At 43.9% G+C, this 23747-nt stretch overlaps 1 protein-coding gene across 2 annotated transcripts in view; it reads left to right on the forward strand.

The window, feature by feature from the left end:
- Positions 1-23747, forward strand: part of TSHZ3 (teashirt zinc finger homeobox 3) — a 115403-nt gene that overhangs the window by 43399 nt on the left and 48257 nt on the right. The window contains exon 1 of one of the 2 annotated variants that reach the window (XM_081924007.1): positions 5254-5387. The exons of the other annotated variant lie outside the window; for it this stretch is intronic. The gene's annotated coding sequence lies outside the window, so the exon portion shown is untranslated. Of the gene's footprint in view, positions 1-5253; positions 5388-23747 lie in introns of those variants that run through there. 2 annotated transcript variants of the gene reach the window in all.

Genomic DNA, 23747 nt, shown 5'->3' on the forward strand with positions numbered 1-23747 from the left:
TGCTTTTTTCTTATAGCGTTAGCAAGTGATGGATGAAGTCTTAAAATTTAGACATCTGCCATTGCAACGTATATGTCAACAACAACAAAAAATTGAGATAAAATTTCTCCTTTTGCAGCGTAAGAACTCAGTTAGCCATACAATTGACCAACAATATACCGTATTTTTCGCTCTATAAGACGCACCAGACCATAAGACACACCTAGTTTTTGGAAGAGGAAAACAAGAAAAAATATATTCTGAATGCCAGAAGCCAGGAAAGGCAGCGGGATCGCAGCGCTGTGTTCTCGCTGGCTGTCCTGGCATATGGGATAGTCGCGCACTGTGTACATTGTCCCCTTTTGCTCTCCTGGCTTCAGGGATAGCCACCCGAAGCCTCCAGAGCACAGCCTCTGCTACACTCTGGAGGCTTCGCGTTGCTTTTGCTGAAGCCATGGAGCCTGCATTCACTCCATAAGACGCACACACATTTCCCCTTACTTTTTAGGGGAAAGTGCGTCTTATAGAGTGAAAAATACGGTATTCAGGTCAACCAAAGCACATTATTTTGAACGATGCATAGTTCGTGTGAAATTTTGCCACTGTAGCATGTGGCAATATGGCTGCTTTAGATGTTGTTCTTAAAAGGGGATTGAACAGATTCATGAAGGTTGTTTCCATCAGTGGCTGCGAACCTTGATAGCAAAACTTGGTCCTGTCGTTGAGAGTTGGCTTTGTTTGGGAGGACCTCATTTGATCTTGCTTTTGCCAACCAAGTATTAAACAGCAGGTCTGCCTGAGACATTGGGTTGGATAGCAAAATGGAATATCCATCGTTGGAGGCAATGGTTGGTGAATAAAGAACTGGGCAGTGGTTATTGTCTGATCCCTCAGTCTGGTTGGCCGTTGAAGGAACAGAGGCTCTGAATTAGATGATCCAGCAAGGCTCTTCCTAGATGCAATTTTCAGAGTGAGTTCAGAGTAATATCATAGTGCTTTCAAACTACAACTCCCAGGATTCTTTTGGGGGAAGCCAGGGCTGTTTAAGGTGCTTGACGTGTATGGTGCAAATGTGAGTTTCATGTGCACACAGCTTCCCAATCCAGTGGCAGGAATGCAATGGATACAGAGGAAATGGAGGTGGGGTACGTAAATAGCCTTAGAGCCATGATTGTATTATGACATAAGCTAGTCCCTAGCCCACAAATGACCATGCTGTTAGACTTCAAGATGTCAAGATGCTTGCCCTCAAAGAGGAAGGCTTCCTCTCTCGGAAAGCCTACTTGGTTTCTGTGCTTAGCCCAGCCAATGGATGCATCCAATTCTGTCAGTTTTGGTCCTCTGCATTTCTCATTTTTTTTCAATCTCAGATCAAATCAAATACTCATTATTATGGTCAATGATCTAGGAGAGACCATGGTTCAAGTCCCCACTTGGTGACCTTGGGGGACAATTGCTGCCTTTTAGCCTACGTCACATGGTTGATGTGGGGAGGGCGGAACCACATAGACCACCTTGAGGCCCTTGGTGCATTTATTTATAAATGCAATAAATAAAACTAAGAGTCTAAGTTCAAAAGTTGAACCCTTTCTAGCTGAGAGTTCTACCTTTACAAGTGATGAGATATGAGAAACTTATGTATTTGAAGGTGCCCTAAGATGTATTTTCAGCCTAGGAAAAAATGTGATGTGTTTTTGTTATTCTTATTCTTAATTCTCTTATTATAAAAATGGGATCTCTGACATGAAGGTTTTAGGAGCACTTTTGTCAGAGGAAGGGGGGGGGATGATCCCTGCCACACATTTATGACACTGGAAATAAATGCAGCAGTTTTAAAAGTGCTATTTTTTATATTTGAGTTACTCTAAAATGGTCTTTATTTCAATGATTTCTGTTTAGATATCAGGGAGGGGGGGAAGAGGAGGAGAGATTTTGCACTTCCAGCACACACATCTGTCAGCGTCATGCCAAAGGAATCAATCCCACAAGAGAAAAATTGAAGAAATGAAAACAAATAAGTTATAAAATAAAAGTGACAATGATGTGCCGTAGCATAAAGATTGCTTTGGGCTGCTTTTGAAAAAGACAGCTAATGACTTGTCCTATTGGATGGGAGAGATAAAGGGAGGAGGAATGTAGGGTAGTCTGGAGGTTATGGGAGGGGGAGGGAGGAGGGAGTGGAAACCAGAGTTCATGCACTGCCTTATTCATTAAGATGAGCCAGGCTATAATTAGGGGCTACAGTTTGCAAGCCATCATAGGAGTCGATGGCCTTCCAGAGCCTCACACTACCTGGCGAGCTGATTTTTGGAAGTATCGTGTGACTAAACTGCAGAGATGGGGGAAAGGCCCAATAGATCAGGGATAGGGTAAGGTAGAATTAGCAATGTTGGGGGCTATGTTCTTACTGAACCAGTCTGTTGGCCTATCGAGCTCAGTACTGGCAATACAGTGGTACCTCAGGTTAAGTACTTAATTCGTTCCGGAGGTCCGTACTTAAGCTGAAATTGTTCTTAACCTGAAGCACCACTTTAGCTAATGGGGCCTCCAGCTGCTGCCGCACTCCCAGAGCCCGATTTCTGTTCTCATCCTGAAGCAAAGTTCTTAACCTGAAGCACTATTTCTGGGTTAGCGGAGTCTGTAACCTGCAGCGTACGTAACCTGAGGTACAACTGTACCTTCTTTTGCCAAACCAGTTGCCCTCTGGATGTTTTGAACCCCAGCTCTCATCAGCCTGAGGCAGCACAGCCTTCCAAACAAATACATACTTCCTTATCAAATGTGCTTGCAGATACCAGTGCAAAGGACACGGGTTAAAACATAACTCACTTCATTTATTCTCCTTGGAATAGCTTTGAGAGCATCAATCAAATGTGCACTTTCTAATATTTTGGGGGCTTTCTGCTGTGGCTGCCTCTGTAGCAGCTAGAAATATTTTAAAGGTTAAAAAAGTATCTATTGAACAATGACATAATCTAATCTGGCAAGATGGCTCCTTATTCTATAAAGACTTGTGTCAGTTTTAGAATATTGTAATACAAAATGAAAAAGATGTGTTTGGTCAAAGAAAATGCTCAGGTAAAATCTGGGAAGAAAAGAATTAGCTCTTGTTCTATATATGTTTAACTTAAAAGAAGTTGTGTTCATGGTTATGGTAGCGACATGTTTTCCTGTGTCATGTGGCAATAACATTCTCTGGCAGTGGCAGGAAACATTTTGACTTGGTAGGGCTGCAATTTTTAACCGTGCTGTTTTCATCACAATAGGACTCATACAGCACTTATTTAGGAAAGCATGCCATCACACATGTGCAGAGTACCATTGTTTCCTCCCTTCTCAAAATCAATCAATCATTCTCTGCACATCTATAGAGAGGGAAGAGCTTCCATGTAAGAAGTCCCAAGTATGGTTTTCAGACAAGATTGACTCCTTACCTCTATTTAGAAATCAAGCCATACCACCTTACGCAAGTTTTTGAATTCATTCATTGTTTACACCTGCACATCCATTGCCAAGAAACCAAACACGCAAAAACACTTAAAATATGTGGAAAGCTTGCTTCCAGTTGCATTCGGTATTCCTCCCACCCAAAATTATTCATTATTTATTATCAAAAACACTTTCCCCCTCTAAATTAAAAAAAACCCCACTGAGTATTGCAACTGATAGAGCCTTCATCGTGGGCCTGGATTTCAGGAAGTCCCATCAGTCACATGCCTTTTTCTGCTTAGAGACACATAGGAGGGGGACTAAGCTGCCATAGCTATACATTTGGATTAGGATGGGCTGTGTGGGGCAGAGAGCTGGTTGGCCAGAGAACAGGAGACTGCTCATTTACACTTCCACTTGTCCTGTGCCTAGAAGCATGGGTAACAACAACAACAACAAAAATGTATTATTTATACCCCACCCATCTGGCTGGGCTTCCCCAGCCACTCTGGGCGGCTTCCAACAAAATATTAAAATACAGCAATGCATCAAACATTAAAAGCTTCCCTAAACAGGGCTGCCTTCAGAAGCCTAGTGGTTTTCTGCTTTTGTTTTCTCTTTCAAGGCACAGATCTGAGTGGTTTTGCCTTTGCCACACTGCTTTCCCCTGAAAAGCCCACTCTTTAGTTCTCAGTCAGAGCTAATGTCAACCCAGAGAAAACCCAATTGGCATTCGTTCCAATTCAACAATAAACAGTGGGTTTTCAAGGGGGGAAGTGTCAGGACAAGCAGAAGTGTGGATAAGCCCTGACTGAAATGCCTCTGTAAGTTCAGGAATATAAGAGCAACATAAGAACATAAGAAGGGACTTCTGAATCATAAGGAGACCCTGATGCTGCACTCGATGGGCCATTGGTGTGATCCTGCATGGCGCTTCCTATATCCTTATAAAAACCACAGGAGGGGAGAGCGCTCTTCTTGAATCCAGACTGAGGGTTTTCCAGGATGCTGGGCAAGATGGGCCATTGGCCTGATCCAGCAGGCCGTTCTGAAGTTCTGGTGTTCTAATGCAATGTTAGAAGGTACATCTGAAACCAGGACTAATGCTGGAATGCTAGCATTACAATCAGAAAAAAAACCTAATGCAGCCGTGTCTACATCTGACTGCACCCTATATGTAGTTGCAGGTAACAAAATCAGGAACAAGTAAAAAAATCCTCTCAAATGCTTGACATTGACAGTATGAGAAAGCAAATGAAGAGTTGTGCCCCCCTCACGCACATTGTCAAACCATAGTGCTTGGTGCGGCCTTATCTTTCGAGTAACTCATCCACACCCGTACAGAACAATGCTTTTGGTTTGAGTTGCTCTTGAAGTGAAGGTGCTGCTTGGTGTAATTGCTCTCATTACAGTACTTTACTGAACATCTCTTTTGATGATTACTTGAGTGATGCTGGTAATGCTCTTTGAAGATTCCCAGATAAAAAGGAAGCCATACGTATCGGAATAAAGGTAACTAATCACCATATCAGGCTCCTTCCATGGCTGCTACATGTATTTTTGGGTATGTGTGTGTTTGAAATGCAATGTAAAACAAGGATCATGCGGTTCATTTATTGATCGATATAATTTTCTTTCTGTTGCTGCTGATGTTGGTATTTCTTCCATCGCTAAAGGCTTATGTGGGACTAGCAACGGCAAACACACACATACTGGTTTTTAAAAGAACATTACACTTGCAAGTGATAACTGTGTGGAAGTCTAGTGTCCGGATCAAATGGTGTCATGGTACCGCTGTATTCTGCCTTGGTCAGACCCCAGCCGAAGTATTGTGTCTAGTTTTAGGTGCCACAATTTAAGAAGGATATTGACAAGCTGGAACGTGTGCAGAGAAGGGTGACCAAGATAATCAAGGGTCTGGAAACCAAGCCTTCTGAGGACCAGTTGAAGGAGTTGGGTCTGTTTAGCCTGGAGAAGAGGTGACATGATAGTCAGCTTCAAATATCTGAAGGACTGGCATGTGAAAGATGGAGCAAGCTTGTTTTGTGCTGCTTCAGAGAGGAGGACCCAAACAAATGGATTCAAGAAAGGAGATTCCAACTAAACATTAGGAAGAGCTTTCTGAGGGTAAGAGATGTCCAACAGTGGAATGGACTCCCTCGGAAGGTGGTGGACTCTCCTTCATTTGTGGTTTTTAAACAGGCTTGCCATCTGTCAGGAATTCTTTTTCTATGACTCCTGCATTGCAGCGGGTTGGACTAGATGACCCTGTCAACTTGACAATTCTATGATTCTGCACAACTTACATTATTCCACTCCATTTCAATTCCAAGGAAGCACAATGCAAATGGAATGGAATCAGTTACCTATCGTTTGCAGACTGAAATCAACAACGGCAAATACTGATCATATTTGCTAGATTTCTTTCAGTTCTAGACATCAGATGAATAAGCAAACACCTTCAAATTCCACTCCTGTTTCTGTTTCCTTCAAAACAGAGTGACATTCCTAGTAGTGCACAATGGCTTTCAGACTTCACTGTCCTCATATCTAGTGCGGCAGCATAGATCTAAGAGCTCCAGAGCTAACAGCCTCGCTGTATTTCAGAAATCAGTGCCTTAGACCAGGCTTCCTCAGCCTTGGCCCTACAGATGTTTTTGGCCTACAACACCCATGATCCCTAGCTAGCAGGATCAGTGGTCAGGGATGATGGGAATTGTAGTCTCAAAACATCTGGAGGGCTGAGGTTGAGGAAGCCTGCCTTAGGCTCTTTAATCATCCCATATAGCTGGCAAGGCCAATTGCTGTCAGCAGGACTAAATCACCCCCTGTTAGTTATTTTGAGTTCTGTATTGCCAAATTATTATTATTAAAACTAATTGGGAAATTAGATTTGGCATAACAAGTCCCTGTAATATTTATCTACTTAAGAGTTTGGTGGTTCTTCTTCTTTTTTGGTATCTTTTCAACTTTTGATTTCCCTTCATGCATCGAGCTGTCCATTTTCATCGTGACAAGTTTGCTTATGGAGATTGCAAATCCTTGCATAATTTAATGATGAAAAGCCAGCATCTCATTTTCCTCCAAATGCAGCTATTTTGTAGATTAAAGATAAACAGTTGTGGAGTTAATATGGGGTAGGGATTTTTTTGGTGGGTTTTCCTTTTGTGTGTGTGTGTGTGTCTCTGTGCGTAAGAACTCTGCCACCAACTTGAACATGGAGCGAGACAATTTGCGGACGGGGATTGGAAATGACATACATTTAAATTACTGCAGAATTAACATGTTTTGAACTGCAGGATATGCAGTTATAGGCAACTGCTTATCTGAAAGAAAGCTTCTTTCCTGAGGTCAGTCAACAGTTAGCTTCTTATTATGCCAGATTCATAATACTCGAGCCCTTGAAGAGTTTCTGGACTCCTTTCATGCTTGAATGGGGCTCTCACACTTCATTGGGAACTTGGATTCATAAGAATAACTAGTGTTCTGCTTTCCTCCAGTTTTATCCAGTCTGCTAAGAAGAGGTGGCATGTAAAGAGCATATCGCTCTCTTATTCTTAAGTGGGCATTGTGAACACCCACCATCTGGGGTTTATATCAAAAAGCTGAGAAAAGAATGCCTATGCTATGGACCTCTAATGGAGGGCTTGCTACAGATCATGCATTGGATACAGAGAAAAATCAGTATTTGGATGCATATATTTTTACACCATTTCACAGAAAGGCTAGGGCAGGTGTTAGCTGTGGGTAAAATACAATTGTCTTAAATTCCAGTGCAGTCTTGTGTATAAGGCAAGGAAAGTTGCGAATGTGTGTTTGCTTCTTAGTAGCTCCAAAAAGGTGACAGCAGCAGAGGAGAACCCGTGACTCCAGCTCTCATCAGTTCCAGCCACTGTGGCCAATGGCCAGGGCCCTCACAGCACTACAGGTTTCTTAACAGACCAGTAAGGTAAAGGTAAAGGGACCCCTGACCATTAGGTCCAGTCTTGGCCAACTCTGAGGTTGCGGTACTCATCCCGCTTTATTGGCCGACGGAGCCGGCGTACAGCTTCTGGGTCATGTGGCCAGCATGACTAAGCCGCTTCTGGCAAACCAGAGCAGCGCACAGAAACGCCATTTACCTTCCCACCGGAGTGGTACCTATTTATCTACTTGTACTTTGATGTGCTTTCGAACTGCTAGGTTGGCAGGAGCAGGGACCGAGCAACAGGAGCTCACCCCGTCGCGGGGATTCAAACCGCTGACCTTCTCATCAGCAAGTCCTAGGCTCTGTGGTTTAACCCACAGTGCTACCTGCATCCCTTAACAGACCAGTGGGGGGGGGGAGAACCTCCTACCAAGTGGGCTTCTGACTACTAAGTGGAAGAGGCTAGCCTTCCTCTGCATAAGACACAGAAACTAGGTGGGCTGGCAAAGGAGAGATGGAGTGCTGCCCATCCCTCATCCACTTGGGAGGGGGCACAGAGAAAAACATTTCTCTCTCTCCGTGCCCATCAAAACAACCAGAACCAACAAGCAGGTTTACAGGATGGGTCACTCTGATCTCCCCTTTACTTGGATGGAATTCATTGGTGTCTGTGGTGACCCAGAGAGACAAAGAATTGCAGAGTTGGAAGGGGCTCCAAGGGCCACCAAGTCCAGACCCCTAGGTTAGATGCCAAATGCGCTGCATGCTGAGGGCTCGGGAAAGGGGTAAATGGATTGGCATCCAGTTAATATTGCTGCACGGTAACCCAATCTCTACAGTAGTGTGAGATTCCAGGGGTTCCGGGCGCTTACCCAGGAGGAACCAGGCTTGACATATCTGTGTTTGATTTGCTGATATGCTAAGAGACAGCTGTTAATATACAGAGAGAGCTGACAGCACCAAGAACTCCCCTTCTCTGTAATAAGCTTCTCTCTGCTTTACTATTCTTCCTTCAACATGTAAGAACATTGTGGATTTTGCAGTAGGCAGATTTAGTTTCGTTTTGTGAATCGGTTAAAAGGTAGGTGATTAATCAGCTACAAATTCTTTAAACCCATTGACAGCCCAAAAGGAGATGGTTTCTGAAAGATAATATTGCGCAGCTCAATTAGAACGAGGGTCATTGTTTATGTTCCATAGAGCAGAGATGTTCTGGGGAAAGGATCATTCTATTAAAAGGCAGAACAGGCTTTCAAAATGCCTGAGACTGGCCAATGCTAAATTTAAGCTTCTGGACATTAATATTTCCTCCTACTCATGGCTGTCTGTCACTGCTTCTCTAATTGAAAGATCTGAGCCAAACTAAATGTGGTATGGGAGAGATCCTTGGCCAGAACTTTGAAAGTATTTTTCTACTACTTGCATGGCTTTCTACTGCAAAATGGCTTCTAAGTAGTTTACAAGTATGAATCCATACATAATTAACATGCACAATAAAACATTTCCATCAAAGCAGCAATTAAAATATACAGTATAGCAAGCCGGTTAAAAAGGATAGCAATTGAAACAGTTAAAAAAATTAAAACAATTGAATCTCGAAGTTCAGGTTCACAGGAATGTCTGCCTAAACAGGTATGTCTTCTAGAGCCGGCGGATGGCCAATACTGATGGTGGGCATTTTATATTTCAGCAGGGAGGGATTAAGGGATTTGAGTTAGACCCATAGTGTTGTCAATGAGCAGGTTAAACATTTCCCCCTGTACCATCTCTGAATTTGAATTGTCACCTTCCCAAAGCTGATGTTAACTTGTCAAGGGAGAAATCATAAGGTATTGGGTCCTCCTAGTTTTTCTTCATCTCCAGGGCTAATAGTGGCTTGCAGGGGTCAATTAGGCTGCAGTCCTATGCAGTTGTATACTGCTACAACTCTTGTCATCCCTGACCATTGCAGTGCTAGCTGGGATGGATGGGAACTGGGGTCCAACAGTATCTGGAGGTCACAAGTCCTCTGATGTGTCCATGCTAAAGTGGAAAGCAAGTCACATGGAGCACTGTGGGACTAAACACAGATAAGATTGCTTGGCCAACCAGAAAGATGACATTAGAGTTTAAGCCCCTTCCTCTGGGACTACAGAAGAAAAGCAAAAGATGTTGGGTGAGCCTATCTCAGATGTCCCACTCAAAACCTTAGATAGTTATGAACATACCACCATGATGTATAACAGGCTTCACAAGAAGACCATCAAGGCCTCCACCTAAATGTAGTCATGTGATTCTCTACTGGGGCATGTGTCAGTGTGCATATGCTCCCAACTATTCTGTTTCACATTTATCCACCCCTTTTCTTTTGGTCCTCTAGACTTCTTTTTTACTGTGTACAAGCGGCGGCCATTCTGGGCGTGTCCAAATGATGCATGATTGCTGACGTGAAGGTCCTTTTGGATCCAGAAGAGGGAAGAACGGGGTGCAACAAGGGCATAATGGGGCAGGGTGTGCTTATGCACACACTGCTGACATGCATGGGGGCTGGGAATGGAACCCCTGCACAAAATGGCCGTTGCCTGTATTTGTGACCCTTTGCGCTCATGATGCTATTGGGGCAGTTGAGTTCCTGCTTTCAGTGCTGTTCGTGCCTATGGAGAGGTCAGGGAGGACACACTGCTTTGTTTTCAATTGTTGGATGTCCTATGGCTTCCTGTTGAAATCCTGTGACTTTTCCTGCCACAAATGTTCCGGTGTGCATGTGTTGTCCTGCGTTTGCTGCACTACAGTGCAAGAGTGACCCTCCAGATGGCAATAATGCAGGAATGCTGGGGAAGTGTGTCAGAACAGGCAGTAATGCTTCCGAAACCCAGTAGATGGAAGCCACAGAAGGGGAGAGGGCTCTTGTGCTTGGGTTCTGCTTGCTGGTTTCCCACAGGCATCTGGTTGGCCACTGTGAGAACAGGATGCTGGACTGGGTAAGACATTGGCCTGATCCAGCTTAGTGTAGACATTTCAGTATAAATCCATCTCTAACTTAAGGCACCATTATTGTGTCAATTGTATGCTACAGAATACACCCCCTCCAAAAAAACCCCACCCATTCCAGTCTAGAGCCATTTGTATCACATGCACCCTGGAAGAAGGAAAAGGACCAGTCACTCACAGTTGGACAGGATTGGGGAAGGATATCACATGCACCAGATGCATGGTCATGACTTTTGTTTGCATAAACCTAGTTCTTGGCAGATTGAGTAGCACCGAAATGTTGTCAGGAAGAGTCAAAATGCCTAACCAGCAGACTCATAAGATGTATCTATTCCTGGATTGCATCACTTTGAATTACAGATAGGAGACTGAATGTTCTTTCCTGTAAATACTCTGCCCGTTCAGAATTAGAAGTTTCTAATAATTCTGTTGGTACAGAGGACCAAAGGGCAGGACTGGAACTAGTGGGTGAAAATCACAGACAAGCAGATTTCAGCTAAACATTATGTGCTTAATCCAGTGTCAGCCCTACTTAGAACAGACCCATTGGAATTAATGGGCATGATTAACTTAGTTCCATTGCTTTCAATGGGTCTGCTCTGAGAAGAACCTAGTTGGATTCAACCTTAGGTAACAGCAGTTCAACACTGGAATATTGGGAATAGGTAAGCTCTCCTCTTCTGGAAGCTTTTAACCATCCCTGACACCCATCCGTAGGGGCTGCTGTAGTTGACGCCTGCACTGAGCTTGGATGATATCTAATGTAGATTCCAACTCTGTGGACTGACTTACAGCTAAGTTCTACTCATTGAAATGGATGAGCCTAAGTTGCTCTTGTCCATTAACTTCAATGGGATGAGCACTGGATGCAGCCCTATAATTCTGTGAAGAACTTTCTCCCTTGTCAGGCAGTAGTATATTTTCAGGGAGTTGTTCCCTCACCCCATTTGGTGTAGGAAATAGATTCAAATATCCAGTCTTTCCACTGCAGGTGAAAGTGGTACAGTAAGTAGGAGAGGGCATCACACAAGGCTGATTAGTAGCTGATGCCATGAAAACGCATGATGGGGAGAAGGGGATTGCCTGTCCCTGGAAATTAGACCAGTGGTTCCCAAAGTGGAACCCCTAGAGGGCAGTGGGATTTTTTGGGGGGGGGGGACACTAAGACGCAAGAGCAGGGGTCAGCACTTTTTCAGTAGGGGGCCAGTCCACTGTCCCTCAGACCAGACTATATTTTAGGGAAAAAAGAAAAAAAGAACAAATTCCTATGCCCCACAAATAACCCAAAGATGCATTTTAAATAAAAGGACACATTCTACTCATGTGAAAACACGCTGATTCCTGGACTGTCTGCGGGACGGATTTAGAAGGCGATTGAGCTGGATCTGGTCCCTGGGCCTTAGTTTGCCTACCCATGGGCAAGAGGATAGCTGGAAAGGGGATGATGGAGATTTAAATGACTCAGACTTTGAAAACTTGATATCATTGGATCAAGTTCATCAGCTTTCTTGAATTAACAAAACTAAATAGTTTTAATTGGATTTTGAATAAATTGTTACTGTTTTGAATTTTATTGTGTTATTATCTTTCTTAGTGCTTCATGCAAACCGCTAGTCTCGACAATGCTTTCTATGGGGTAGGGGGCACTGGGGATGAGCTTATAGAACCAAGGAAGCCGTGGCCTGAAAAAGTTTGAGAACCACCGATCTAGATTGTCAGGTACAGTGGTACCTCGGGTTACAGGCGCTTCAGGTTACAGACGCTTCAGGTTACAGATGCCATTAACCCAGAAATAGTACCTCAGGTTAAGAACTTTGCTTCAGGATGAGAACAGAAATCACGCGGTGGCAGCGGGAGGCCCCATTAGCTAAAGTGGTACTTCAGGTTAAGAACAGTTTCAGGTTAAGAACAGACCTCCAGAACGAATTAAGTTCTTAACCCGAGGTACCACTGTACCTTGTTTTCAAATGGTGATTATACAGTGGTACAATCACTGCTCTTTTCATATTCTGGAAATATTACAAGGCTATTCTTCCACTCTACACATCTGTGTAATGTCTGAGTGAAGCTTCTGAGAGTTTTTGTTGTTGTTGTTGTTGTTGTTTACAACAAGAACATGTAAATAAAGCATGTCATTGTTTAAAAGTAAATGTTGACTCATAAGAACAACCCCCTCCAAAAAATAACAATATTACTTGTGTTTCATCTAATGATGGAGGCAGAACTGAGTAACACTTTATTTATTTATAAAAATATTTGTAGACTGATGTTTAATTTAAAAAATATATGAAAGGAGCTTGCAACAAAAATACATTAAAAACAACTATTTACAAATTTTAAAAACAGACAACACTGTGGAAATATGTATTCTTAATTGCCTGCATAGGTCTGGCAGAATGCAAAATAATAATAATAATAATAATAATAATAATAATAATAATAATAATAATAATAATAATTATTTATTATTTATACCCCGCCCATCTGGCTGAGTTTCCCCAGCCACTCTGGGCGGCTCCCAATCAGTATTAAAAACAATACAGCATTACATATTAAAAACATCCCTAAACAGGGCTGCCTTAAGATGTCTTCTGAACGTCAGGTAATTCTTTATCTCTTTGACATCTGATGGGAGGGCGTTCCACAGGGCGGGCGCCACTACCGAGAAGGCCCTCTGTCTGGTTCCCTGTAACCTCACTTCTCGCAATGAGGGAACCGCCAGAAGGCCCTCGGCGCTGGATCTCAGTGTCCGGGCTGAACGATGGGGGTGGAGACGCTCCTTCAGGTATACAGGACCGAGGCCGTTTAGGGCTTTAAAGGTCAGCACCAACACTTTGAATTGTGCTCGGAAACGTACTGGGAGCCAATGCAGATCTCTCAGAACCGGTGTTATGTGGTCCCGGCGGCCACTCCCAGTTACCAGTCTAGCTGCCGCATTCTGGATTAATTGCAGTTTCCGGGTCACCTTCAAAGGTAGCCCCACGTAGAGTGCATTGCAGTAGTCCAAGCAGGAGATAACTAGAGCATGCACCACTCTGGCGAGACAGTCTGCGGGGAGGTAGGGTCTAAGCCTGCGTACCAGGTGGAGCTGGTAGACAGCTGCCCTGGACACAGAGTTAATCTGCGCCTCCATGGACAGCTGTGAGTCCAAAATGACTCCCAGGCTGCGCACCTGGTCCTTCAGGGGCAGAGTTACCCCATTCAGGACCAGGGAATCCTCCACACCTGCCCGCCTCCTGTCCCCCAAAAACAGTACTTCTGTCTTGTCAGGATTCAACCTCAATCTGTTAGCCGCCATCCAACCTCCAACCGCCTCCAGACACTCACACAGGACCTTCACCGCCTTCACTGGTTCTGATTTAAAGGAGAGGTAGAGCTGGGTGTCATCTGCATACTGATGAACACCCAGTCCAAACCCCCTGATGATCTCTCCCAGCGGCTTCATATAGATATTAAAAAGCATGGGGGAGAGGACAGAACCCTGAGGCACCCCACAAGTGAGAGCCCAGGGGTCTGAACACTCACCCCCCACCACCACCTTCTGGACACGGCCCAGGAGGAAGGAGCGGAACCACTGTATAACAGTGCCCCCAGCTCCCAGCCCCTCTAGACGGTCCAGAAGGATGTTATGGTCGATGGTGTCAAAGGCCGCTGAGAGATCCAGCAGAACTAGGAAACAGCTCTCACCTTTGTCCCTAGCCCGCCGGAGATCATCAACCAGCGCGACCAAGGCAGTTTCAGTCCCATGGTGAGGCCTGAATCCCGATTGGAAGGGATCCAAATGGTCCGTTTCCTCCAGGCGTGCTTGGAGTTGTTCAGCAACCACCCGCTCAATCACCTTGCCCAAGAATGGCAGATTTGAGACTGGGCGATAGTTGGCCAAATTGGTCGGGTCTAAAGATGTTTTTTTAAGAAGCGGTTTAATGACCGCCTCTTTCAGCGGGTCTGGGAAGGCTCCCTCACAGAGGGAAGCATTCACCACCCCGCAGAGCCCATCGCCCAGCCCTTCCCGGCTCGCTTTTATCAGCCAGGATGGGCAAGGATCAAGGAGACAGGTGGTCGGTTTCACTCGTCCAAGCAGCCTGTCCACATCCTCGGAGGTAACAGATTGGAATTGATCCCATGTAACAGGACCAGACAGAACTCTAGCACTCTCCCGCCCTGGCCCTGCTCCCACGGTGGAGTCTACCTCCTTCTGAATCTGAGCGATTTTATCTGCAAAAAACTTTGCAAAAGCATTGCAGGAGATCTTGGGGTCCCTACCAGGCCCCGGTGGTACAGGTGGTTCTGATAGATTGCGAACCACCTGAAAAAGTCTCCTGCTGCTGTTTTCTGCAGATGCAATGGAGGCGGTGAAGAAGGCCCTCTTCGCCGTCGCCATTGCCACTTGGTAGGCTCGACGTTCAGCTCTAACCCGTGTCCGGTCTGATTCAGAATGAGTTTTCCGCCACCGGCGCTCTAGCCGTCTCAACGATTGTTTCATCACCCTCAGCTCCGGGGAAAACCACGGGGCTGTCCGGGCTCCATGCAGTCGGAGAGGGCGCTTCGGAGCCAGACAGTCAATAGCCCTGGTTAACTCCGCATTCCAGCGGGCCACCAGGGAATCAGCTGAAAGGCCATCAACTTGGGATAGAGCATCCCCTACCACTCTCTGGAAGCCAATTGGATCCATTAAGTGGCGGGGGCGGACCATCCGAATCGGTCCCACCTCCCTGCGGAGGGGAAGGGTTGCGGAGAAGTCCAGTTGCACCAGGAAGTGATCTGACCATGGCACTTCTTTTGTTTCGCTTTTAGTTAATGTCAGATCACCAGCATCCGTAGAGGTAAACACCAAGTCTAAGGCATGTCCGTGGCTATGAGTTGGGCCAGACTTATTCAGGGACAGCCCCATGGAGGCCATGCTTTCCACGAAGTCCCGAGCGGCCCCTTGTAAGGTCGTGTCGGCATGGATGTTAAAATCCCCCAGGACAACCAGGCTAGGTGTCTCCAGGAGCATATCCGCCATGACCTGAAGCAGCTCGGGCAGGGAATCCTTGGTGCAGCGGGGAGGTCGGTACACCAGTAGGAATCCTGTACTGCCCCTATTGCCCAACTTCCAGAACATGCACTCAGAAAACTGGGTCTTCCCAATAGGACGCCTGGTGCAGACTAATGACTTCCTAAAAATCACTGCAACCCCCCCTCCCCGCCCACATGACCTGGGTTGCTGTGCATAAGAGAAACCTGGTGGGCAAGCAGCGGCAAGGACAGGCCCATCTGCTTCATCCAACCAAGTCTCTGTCACACATGCCAGGTCAAATCCTCCATCCATGATCAAGTCATGGATGGCAGTGGTCTTATGAATCATTGACCTGGCATTGCACAGCAACACTTTCAGGTCATGTGGGTATCCCTTGCTGATTCTAGTATCCATCCGGTCAGGACCAGACCCGGAGGTAGGAATAGTCCTCAGACAACGACTAAACCTGCCTCCTCTGTAATGACATGGTCTGGTCTTAGCGTAACTCCTCCTCCTACCCGTGATCACTGAGATCGGTTGTCCCAGTGCAAAAGTTTCCAGTAGGTGTTTAAAAGTTGGCACAGAATGCACTCGCTGAATCTCTGTTGACAGAGTATTCTACAGGGCTGGGCCAATGACATTAAAGCCTTACCAACTTAAGGAACGACCAGTGAGGCTCCTGCAGACGATCTCTGGGATCAAGCAGTCCCTTAGACACCCTGGACCTAAGCTGTTCAGGGCTTTGTACATTATTGCAAAAGCCTTGAACCTGGCTTGGTAGTAGATGGGCAAGCAGTGCAACTGTATTAACAATGGTGTTCTGTGCTCTTGGCCAAGGACCAGAAGCTCCCATTCTCTCTCTTTGGTGATCACTCCTAGCCAAGTAAGATTGTCTTCTATAAACAGGGTTTTAACAATGAGTTCGTAAGTGACTGTGGAGGCCAGTTCTGGATCCACATGTCTTTCCATAGGGGGGACATTGGTTTCTGGGCGGGAGTTGATCATGGTGTGGATTTGCCAAGTGTGCCTTCCTCTTAGCACTTTCCCCCCTTGCGTCCTGAGTTCGAGTGTCTTCAAAGCCCATGACACCTTTGGTAAAGGCTGTTCTCCAACTGGAGTGCTCACAGGCAAGTGTTTCCCATTAGCAGTCTGGTTACCACATTCTGCACCAGCTGGAGTTTCTGTACCAGAACCAAGGGCAGCCCCACATAGAGCGCATTATAGTTATCCAGCCTTGAGGTCACCAATGCATGGACTACAGTAGTCAAGCTATCTTTGTCCATCAATGGCCATAACTGGAGAACCAGGAAAAAACCTAGCATTTGTTGAAGTGGGTGATCTGTCATTACACACGTTCACCTTCCTGGGAGAACTGCAAAGCACCTGAAAGGGTCTCATTCTCTTGTCTGCTTCCACCTCCCATACTCCATCTTAAGATTTTTACCAAATGCAGACCAGGGTGGGTTGAAAAACAGCTCCCCTCCTTCATTTTTGACCGTCTATCCCAATGAAGTGTTCTGGGGTACTCAAAAGCTTCCACACTACTATTTGACACTTTGATCAGCCTACTGCGTATTTTGGAATTGCTTAAAAGCTTTCTCTTATGCAGTTCACAGACCTGCTCAGTGTTTCCAATGAGGAACATCGAATTGCAAATTTCAAAACTAAATGCAGAGTGCAATATTTCAACGCAGGAGCTATGGACAGAAGTTGTATTTCCTTCCAAAGGGGTTTTGTACAGGTCTTTTTCTTAATTATTCTTGATGTTTTGCCCATTATGCCATTAGCTTCTTCACAGTACAGAGATAAATAGCCTGGTATCCAGAAGAACAGAGTGTGAACTGAAAGCATTTAATTATTGATATCTTAGTAACTAAGGTTCTGAAATGACGTTGTCAAATCCCATAATGATCGGACAGCAAATACATCACTTACTTTGGCAAAAACAACCTCAGAACACACACCAAACCTGGGAATATACGAAATGAACGTGTCAAAGAAGGTTTGCTTATTTCTCAATGGATATTCAGCGTTCACTTACTGGACAGAATATGTTTTTCCATTTTTATCTCATCCTCTATTTTTTCGCTCTTAGAAAAGTAAAGCTTTACAAATATTTATTTCCTCCTGGTTTGCTTTCATGATGGTTGGGACATTTAGAAAGCTACTGTTTTATCACGAGTTATAGTCTTCTGATTGGTTGAAATAAAATCAATATTTCTTTGATTACAAAGCTGTTATGGGAGCCAGCCTTACGTTATCCATCATTTTAAAATGTAGGTTAGAACAATAGCACCCAGGTATATGTTTAATTCATCCTGCCCAGATTATGTGAGTGGGATAAATATTTTCTCTGAGGGAGGGAAAGAGCCCTCAACAATATACATCTGTTAACCAGCTTAAAGGTTCACTGTTAACAAAATCTAAGTTCCAAATGTGCAGCCAGTGGTCCTTTATATACATCAGGTGATCAAATCATCTTTTGTTCTTTGTTCCTCTCTCTTAGTAAGATAATAAGAAATAGGAGAGAACGATTCCTTCCCCCACAAGGTTTCTGCTTGTTTGGGCTAGACAGAGCCCCTGTTGATTCTGGTACCTGCAGCTGTTTCAGGCAGCCTCTAATCATTTAAATAGTATGGCAACACATACACTGTGGAACTCCCTGCCTATTGATACCAGGCCAGCGTCTTCACTATTTTCAGCTAACCTTTTTTCATTTAGACATGATGGGTGTTTTAATCTGTTTGTTTTAGCCTATAGCTATTTTAACTTTCTGAAAGTCTTAAAGTATTCTTAATTCTTCATATTGACAATTTTATCATTTTGTATTTTTGTGTGTGTGTGTGTGTATGTGGGGGGGGGGTAAAACTGCTTCGAGGTTTGATTTTCACAATCAAGTAGTGTACAATTTTTATGAAATATGTAAGTAAATAAATGCGAGTGCAAGGGTTTTTCTGACACAAAAGGGCTTTGCCCGTTTGGAATTTGCGAAGACTCTCTGGTTTCTGCCTGCAGATTCCAAGCAGAAGAAGCATTGCGAAGCAACTGAATTAATTAGCCAAAATGGAAAGAGAAAGAAAAAAAATGTTATCTGACTGTCTATTTAAATAGCTAAAAGTTACTGGCGTAGATTTGGCCTGAAGCAAATTAGGGAAAAAAGCATACACCTTAAAATTCCCTTGCTGGAATATAATTTACCATTAATATATTTAATTAAAAGATACTTCTGTGTTCCCTTTCCTGGTCTCTCACAGGTGCAACAGCTTTCATGTTTATTAATAGTATTAGATCAAATAAGGCAGACGTTTGATAATATATTGCAGGCTCATCGTTTTGGGAAACTGCAGGTTTTACAGGTGCTTTTCGTTTCATCTTCCCATCCCCCCCCCAACGAAAACTATGGTGGATAAGTACTGAAAATTTGAAATGCAGTTTTTACTTATGAAAGATCTAACCTTTATAATAAAACTTGAGTCAAAGCACTGGAAGAAATACAATTGCCGAAACTGATTTTTATATATATATATAGGCCAGCTTGCATAATTCGTACAGTGTTACGTGCGATATTTGTACAGAGGAATAAGAAACAAAATAGTTCAATGGGCATGACGAAAGAAACACAGTAAGATACAGAGGGAAAAAAGGGAGCTGGTTTTCAGAAAGGAGTACAAACTTGGCACCCAGTTTGTTTGCTTTTTAAATGCTCAGAAATGAAGGGGAGCAATTTAGGAAATGGCTCAGGATATGCTTTATAATTATCATTTCTCTGCATTACATGAAAGGGATCTTAATGCAAGAGAAGGCATTGCAATATTGGTTAAACAAAAAATAAAAATCTTTGCATTGCATTTTGGTAAAAGCCCCATTTTTCTTCTTGTGCCATCATTATCTGTATTCCTGCATGTGAACCTCTTCTTATGAGCGGTGTGAAAGAGGGTAGAGATTTCTGAAGGGAAGAAGTCACTACTGATGCTGCAGTGATCTGTCCCACTGTCCTGCATCTGCAAAGCTCATCTCTCCCCCCCTTTTTTTAAAGGACCACAATGCAGCGTTCTGCACCAGGAAGGAAATGCTGGGGATATTCTTTTGGGCTTTGTGTAAATAATGTTTAAGGATCAGAAATAGTTAATTACATTTCCGACGTAATTGATGATATTGCGGTAATGCATTAGGACGTCTCATCAGCATTTTCCTAAACTGTTCCTCCGAGGGAAATATTCCTGCTCAAACTCTGATTTCTTCACTTTGCTGTGCTCTGAAATGTCAAAATCGATGCATTCATCAGAGTTTTTCCGCATGCAAATGTTCAAACCTTTTGCCTCCCTGCTACTCCTCAGTTTTGCACAGTCTCAAAAAAGAGGATAGATTTTGCTCGACGAAAACACGCTTCTTTGCATTTTACACTTTATCCTTCCCTTCCCTTGAAAGCAAGAACATCCCTCAGCTTTTTTTGCATTGCAAAAAAGAAGCAATTTTGGGTTGTTGTTGTTTTTAACTATTTTTGCTATTTATAGAATACCATACATACCTTTTCATGTATTTATGTATGCGTATTGTGCACCTCAGACACTTCAAGGTAGCTAAGTATCTTAACACCAAATGCAAGAATAAATCGTGTATCCCCAAACAATACAATAAAGAACAGAGCTGTCCTAAAGCCAGATAAATGAAAAGCCCAATACAGCAGCCTTAAGAACCTAAAAAGATCTCTGCTGGATCAAGCCAGTAGCCCATCTAGACAAGCATCCTCTTCTGACAGTGGCCAATCAGAGGCCCCGATGGGAAGCAAGCAGGACCTGACTGCGAAATCAACCCCCCCTCCTGCCATTTCCAGCACTTAATTAAAATCATTCAACTTATTGTTTAATTTTATTTAAAAGCAATGCCAGAGGGGGTTTCCTTCAAGACTCAAAAGGCCCCCTCAATGCCCCCTGAAATAACATGTTGAAGTTGTAACGTCACAAGGCTCAGCAGGTCAGTGTAGCAAAGAACTGTGAGGAGAAATATGGAATTGTGACCCAAGGAGAGGTACAGTATACACGCCTAATGGTTAGAATCATGGACTAGGAGCAGGAAGGACCAGGTTGAAATCCCAACTGCTCTGTGAAGCACACCGGGGGTGATTTTGGACCACCACCTCCATTTTGAATCACCATCTCTCAGCCCAGTCTACCTCACAGAGTTGCTTCAAGGCACTGGCGGAGGAAGAGGAGTGCGGGGGGGGGGAGGGCACTGCCCCTGGCAGCACGATTCTGGTAGGGTGCCATCGCAGCTGCCCCCCACCGGCGCTGCATGCCCCCAGGACGTGTGCCAGCCCCCCCTGCTTGCTCTCCACCCCCCGGTGCTGGAGCATGAAGCTCTGCTACTGCTTCAAGGATCAAGTTATGAGAAAGGAGATTTGGGTGGATCTAGACACAGGGAAAACCCCACTATAAATATGTCAGAAATTAGAACTGACTTTTAGAAGACATCTGAAGGCAGCCCTGTTTAGGGAAGTCTTTAATGTTTGACGTTTTATCATGTTTTTAATATTCTGTTGGGAGCTGCCCAGAGTGCCTGGGGAAACACAGCCAGAAGGGCAGGGTATAAATAATAATGTATTATTATTATTATTATTATTATTATTATTATTATTACTACTACTACTACTAAAAAGAAAAAAATCTCTATGGAAAATCATGTTTTAAAATTTCCTGCTCTCTGGCGCCGTCTGGTGTTGCATGTTTATAGTGCATTCAAATTGCTGTTTCTTTACTAATGTAGTTGAGTCCCATTAGGCAGAACTTTACAAAGGTGAAAGTTGTACGGCAGTGAAATTAATTCTTTCTGAAGGTGGTGGACTCTCCTTTGTTGGAAGTCCTTAAACAAAGGTTGGATGACAGTCTATCAGGGATTCTTTAGCTGTGCTTCCTGCTTTGTAGGGGGTTGGACTAGATGACCCTGGATGTCCCTTCCAACTCTACCTTTCTATGACTCCAGGAGGGGAACTATATAGGTTCCTTTGAGCTATAGATGTGATAAATACATGGGCTTCTCTCTTCTGTTGCAGAAGAGGCTGAGGGAGATCTTATCCATTTTTAGGTAATTGTACTATTGACCCATTCCCCCCTCCTCCTCTTCTTCTTCTTCTTCTTCTTCTTCCTCCTCCTCCTCCTCCTCCTCCCTCCTCCCCCCCCCCTTGTTCTGGAGTGTCCCAGTGGATAAAGCAGACCAGGAAAGGAGGAGGGGAAGCAACCACCCAGGAATCTGTCTCTTGCCCTGAATAATTCACAGCCTAATTTACTCAGCATTAATTAATGTAGTCAAAACAATTCACCTATTTTTATTAATGCAAATAGCAAATTTGAAAAACAATTAGTTTATTATAAGGGAAATCAGAGTATTTTGACAGTGCCCATTAGCTCTGCAAGATTTTTCTAGTGAGGTTTTTTGTTTTGTTTTGGTTTTTTGCTTTGTTCCGCCCCCCCCCCTTTCTCCCCATAAATTGTAACAGCTGCTTGTGTTACTTTTGGCAAAATCACAACTGAGGAACATTTTGGCTGGGGGGGGGCGGCCAGAAGGAAACATTAAATGTGGTATTTTTAGGGAAACGTGCATGGTCCTGGCTTTCGTGTTTATGTCAGGAACTGGGCGTACAAAGCCTTTCTGTCTCCATTCATGGTATCTGAAGAAGTGTGCATGCACACGAAAGCTTATACCCAGAACAAACTTAGTTGGTCTCTAAGGTGCTGCTGGACAATTTTATTTATTTATTTCGAATCCCTGAGAGTTGGCCATCCAATCTATGTTTAAAGGCCTCCAATGAAGGAGAGACAATATCCGTCTTAAAATGTGCAGTGAGAAGAACATCTTCTGAGATGAGATGCTGCTTATTTCGCTTTACATGTTTTGGCGAGTGAAGGGACTTGTGTCATTACAGACCCACAACTGTTGTGCCAAACAGTCTACAATTGTAGTTTGTTTAGCATATGCCCTGATGAGCTCTTGCGTATCACTGGAACCCTTATAGGTCAAGATCGGGGTGGGTGGGAGGGAGGGACTGTTGTGGCTAGTTGTATCTCCTTCACTTCCACCTAATTTAGAAGACAGCATATGCCCTTTCAGGGAACAAAGGGATTATCACACTGATCTCATGATACCTGATGAAATGTGATTGTGACATAAGCTGCAGCTTTTAGCATTTAAACTTTTCTAGTTGCTATTTTTTTTTTTAAGTGATTAGATTGGCAATGTTGTGATTTTATTGTATTTTGTTATTTTAAATTGTGAGGTGCTATGGAAGAGCCTTTCGTCCTGAGAAGCAACATCAAAAAAATAAAAATCTCTGAAAATAAATTAGTCAAAATATTGAGTGGGCGAGTTGTCCCTATTACACCTTGCATCTGTCTGCATCTGTATTAGGCTCCAATTCTGAAAACAGACTGCAGTCGGGTGTTTTACATACACGTCTTGAAGTCATAAAGATCGAAAGCTTGTGTGTTTGTTGAAACATGTAGGCTTACCCGATATCTGATGAGTGAAAAGCAACGTTGCCACTGTCAGCCCTGAACTGGCTTAAACGTGTCAACTTTTGAGGTTAATTTCATAGTGTGTTAACCCAGGAAACATAAGGCAAGATGGTAATCATGTAGTTCACTGATGGCTGAATTCTCCCCCAAATTACCAGGAGCAGATTCATCCACTTACTTGCCACTTACCGGAAACATCCACATATCCTGCTGAACATGGTTTTACACTTTACGCTGTTGGCCTCAGAAACTCTTACGTTGGGCAAAAGTAAGTGCTCTGATGGTAGCTTTTGTGAACTGTGGGTCTACAGTCAGGGAGCGAGTGCATTTGAAGAGACATACTAATATTTTCTAAGCTTTTTAAGAGTTCCGTCTCCATTGTGTTATTTGCTAGTGCTGCTATTGCTGTATAAACACTGCTGATTTTTCCAACTTCATTTCCGCAATATTCTAACAGAGCACATTTCAGAACTTCATTTTGCTTTAGCTCCACACCCCACCACCACCACCACCACCACCACATCTTTCATTGATCTCCATGTGATACAGCTGCTTATTTATGCTCACAAATGCTAGATGAAAGCTGATTTCCCCAGATCTTCTAGATCAGAAGGGCATACTTGGTTCTGCAGCTAGCATGGGTTCCTGGATGTTCAGTGGATATGATTCTAAAACATACCCAGTTTTGATCTGTTGGAGATTATCTTTGTCCATTTTTAGTTAGTCCTGAAAATTTGTCAGAGACTGTGCTGTGGCTCTTTCTAGGCATATTGTATATAGGATGGTATCCCATGCTGCGTTGCATGAGATGGAAGCATGACTGGAAGGTGGTATTCCATGAAACTATTCTCAAACCAGTTCAGTGGCCCTCAATGGATGGGAAGTTTTCTTTGTTGTCAGTGATTTGCAAACAAATGTTACCAGTGTCATGGTATCAAGAAGAAAGTTTGCTATT

Source organism: Podarcis melisellensis, assembly GCF_964234715.1.
Source record: "Podarcis melisellensis genome assembly, chromosome: 8".
In the NCBI taxonomy this organism is placed as follows: Eukaryota; Metazoa; Chordata; class Lepidosauria; order Squamata; family Lacertidae; genus Podarcis; species Podarcis melisellensis.